The sequence below is a fragment of the Mustelus asterias genome, chromosome 26, assembly GCF_964213995.1.
Source record: "Mustelus asterias chromosome 26, sMusAst1.hap1.1, whole genome shotgun sequence".
Classification (NCBI taxonomy): domain Eukaryota; kingdom Metazoa; phylum Chordata; class Chondrichthyes; order Carcharhiniformes; family Triakidae; genus Mustelus; species Mustelus asterias.
Window position 1 is genome coordinate 36,061,149 of NC_135826.1, and position 4,006 is coordinate 36,065,154.

Below are 4,006 nucleotides of genomic sequence, written 5' to 3' on the forward strand. Positions count from 1 at the left end.
AGGCTGCTCACTGGGTTAATCTAATTCGGTCATGGCAGTCTTAAGAACGAGGATTAATGGGGGTTACTTTTCTTTTTTCTATCTGGCCTGGTTATTCTTAACAGGATTTCAAGAATTACTGCCTGAAATGAAATGACACAATTTATTAAAATGTGTCATTAGTGCAATCACTTCTTCTAACAGAATGTAGACAAGCATCTTACAATCACCTGCCAGTTCTGCTGTAATCTATCATGCAAAGCTCCTAAAGCCACTTCTCGCACGACATACCTACTTACATTAATATTTAGATTTGACATGGAGGGAGAGAGTAGTCTCTCAGGGGCAGATTGAGACAAAATGTAGAGAATCGGCAGCCAATTTTTCAGCGCTAGCGTTTTTTAAATTTTCCATTGACTTAGAAATTATTGCCAAGATTCTTAATTTTAAACCAAATAAAAGCGACTGTGACGAGGAAACAGATTTCCAAAAAAACCTCAAAAAATTATTGTTCTATGAACCAAAGAATCCCCACAGTGCAGAAGGAGACCATCTGGCCCATCAAATCTACACCAACTCTTTGAAAGTGAATCTTACCCAGGCCCACGCCCCATCCTCACCCTATCCCCATAGCCCTGCACATTTCCCATGGTTAATCCACCTAACCTACACATATTTGGACACTAAGGGGCAATGTAGCTTGGTCAATCCACTTAATCTGCACATCATTGGACTGTGGGAGGAAACCGGAGCACCCGGAGGAAACCCATGCAGACACTGGGAGAACGTGCAAACTCTACACAGACAGTGACCCAAGGCCGGAATCGAACCCGGACCCCCGGCGCTTTGAGGCAGCAGTGCTAACCACTGTGCTGCCTTGGCTGAAAGAGTCAAAAATCAGCATCACTACGAATCTGTTTCGCTTTGCTAGTGTAGGTCCATCTTATCCAAGAGGTGTGTATTAAGGAGGGTATTCAAAGGAGAAGCAGTTGGAGAGGTTCTGCAAAGGAATTTCAAGGCAATCGGGCTGAGATGACTGAAGGCACGCTCAACAATTGTGGGGCAAAGTGAATATGGGATGCATAAAAGGCAGGAGCTGGAGGATCCCCACTTCACTCACAAAGGTGTGCTTGTTAATGGGTGCTTCAATCTTCCAATTTTCACACTGCAGTGTGTATATGTAATACCCAACTAAATCATGTGTATGTCTGGCCAATTTATAACACACCTGTGAAACCTTGAGATAGTTGACTTTGTTAAAGCTGCTATATAAATGCAAGTTGTTGCTGTTCTCCACTTTTGCCACTGTGTTGTGGTTTGTAAACCCAGCTATGCTTGCCCTGCCTCCCACCACTATTCCCCTCACCCCATTCTTGAAGTTGCTGTCCTGGTTTCTCTGGGGCAAACCTTTGCATCAGACAGATTGAGTCCACCATCTCTAAGGCTGTGTGACCAGCAAAAGCTTCAGGCTGACTCTGCAGCTTATGTGGAACCCACCTGGACCCCAGAAGCAGGATTTTTACTTAGTCAGGTTGTCATTACTGTAACAGGAGATAATCCAGATAAATATATGCCAGCACTTAGTGGGAGCAGGTCATTAAAGGGGTGGCGGGAGGGGAGGAGAAGAAACCTGTCACTGGATAGATTAAAAACCTGCTTGGAGAGGAAGCAGTTAGGTGAATTTCTTTGCAGCATATGTCAGCATGCTAATACAGTAAGAAGTTTAACAACACCAGGTTAAAGTCCAACAGGTTTATTTGGTAGCAAAAGCCACACAAGCTTTCGAGGCTCTGAGCCCCTTCTTCAGGTGAGTGGGAATTCTGTTCACAAACAGAACTTATAAGACACAGACTCAATTTACATGAATAATGGTTGGAATGCGAATACTTACAACTAATCCAGTCTGGAGACTGTCTGGACCCCCGGCGTACCTGGGGTACCTGGACGAGCACTCAGAGCCTGCGCGGACCAATTGTCGGGGGTATTCGCAGACATCTTTAACATAGCTTTACATTGTCTGGAGACAATACACATCTTTTTAGCCTGTCTTGATGCTCTCTCCACTCCCATTGTTTTGTTTCTTAAAGACTGGATTAGTTGTAAGTATTCGCATTCCAACCATTATTCATGTAAATTGAGTCTGTGTCTTATAAGTTCTGTTTGTGAACAGAATTCCCACTCACCTGAAGAAGGGGCTCAGAGCCTCGAAAGCTTGTGTGGCTTTTGCTACCAAATAAACCTGTTGGACTTTAACCTGGTGTTGTTAAACTTCTTACTGTGTTTACCCCAGTCCAACGCCGGCATCTCCACATCATGACTAGCATGCTAATATCCAGGGAATACTCACCTAGCTTACTTGTGTTTCTGCAAAGTCAGGTTTAGACAGGACAGCATCACTTCCAGGTACCCAGTGACTTAACGCCAACTGCATTACAAGTGTCAGAAGTTCCAGGCAGGTCCCCGTAGCCAAAAGACCAAAGTATAGAATTCATGTTTTCTCAGAGGCTAACACACAGGTGCTAATAGAATGGATCAGACTTGCAGGAAATGGTGACTGGGTATTCATGGAAGGAAACAGTGAAAGGAGTTAGAATAGCCATGTGTGGGGAGCTTTCGGTAGCTACATGTCTCATATTCAAGATTTTCAGACCAGTGTCAGGAGTTAACCCAATGACCCTGACCTATACAAGAAATCCAGATATGATCTACGGAGATCCTTCAAAGATGCCAAAAGACAGCACCGGACCAAGCGAGAGTCCCAGGGTAGCCACACAGACTCCCACCAACTATGGCAAGATCTGCAAGACACAACAGGCTACAAGATGAAGGCATGTAAAATTGCCCCTCCCCAATGAGCTCAACACATTCTTTGCCCATTTTGAGAAAGAGGTCAGCGAGAGCACGCACTCCACCCCGAAATCCTCGGACGAACCTCTATCCGAGGTCACCATCGCAGACATCAGAGCAACCTTCTCGAAAGTCAACCCATGGAAAGTGACTGGCTGGATGGGGTACCTGGACGAGCACTCAGAGCCTGCGCGGACCAATTGTCGGGGGTATTCGCAGACATCTTTAACATAGCTTTACATCAATGTGAGGTTCCTATCTGCTTCAAGAAGACAACCATTATCCTGGTACCAAAGAAAAGCCAGGCAGTGTGCTTTAGTGACTATCATCTAGTGGCTCTGACATCCATTATTACGAAAGGGTTATAAAGGTTAGTCATGGTACAAATCAATTCCGGGTTACCAGATTGCCTGGATCCACTACAGTTCACCTATCGCCGCACAGTGGTTAGCACAGCTGCCTCACAGAGCCTGGGACCGGGATTGGATTCCTGGCTTGGGTCACTGTCTGTGTGAAGTCTGCACATTCTCCCCGTGTCTGCGTGGGTTTCCTCCGGGTGCTCCAGTTTCCTCCCACAGTCCGAAAGACGTGCTGGTTAGGCCTCTTTTAGGGCAAACCAAATAAACCAACTCAAATTAACTCAGGGATAAAGTAAAAGGGGCAGCTCCCCAAAAGGAAGGGGAACAGCCCGAAAGGAACAGAAGTGCAAAGGAAACTTAAAACATCAAATCGTAATGTGATTATCGGGGTCTATAACGCACCCCAGCCCCTGCGGTGCCCAAGGGGCGCGGAAGGTGTCAACTGCGCCCGTGGAATGGGCTGGTTAAGGTGCATGGGCCATGCTAAATTCTCCCTCAGTGTACCCGAACAGGCCCTGGAGTGTGGCAACTTGGGGGTTTTCACAGTAACTTCATTGCAGTGTTAATGTAAACCTACTTGTGACAATAATAAATAAACTTTAAACTTTAGTGACTTTAGAGCCCTGCTGCTCATTGCACTCTGATTGGTTAGCAACTCATGCTAACAATCTGATTGGGCAATGGCCAGTGGTCATCTGTTGCGTTATTGGTCAATTCACCGGGTGGTCCGCCTCTTTCTCTCTCCTGATTGGTGGAGGCCGTGCCCAGTTCTGTGTTCTGATTGGTGGAGGGTGTGATTGACAGTGGGGAAAGAGCGCGCT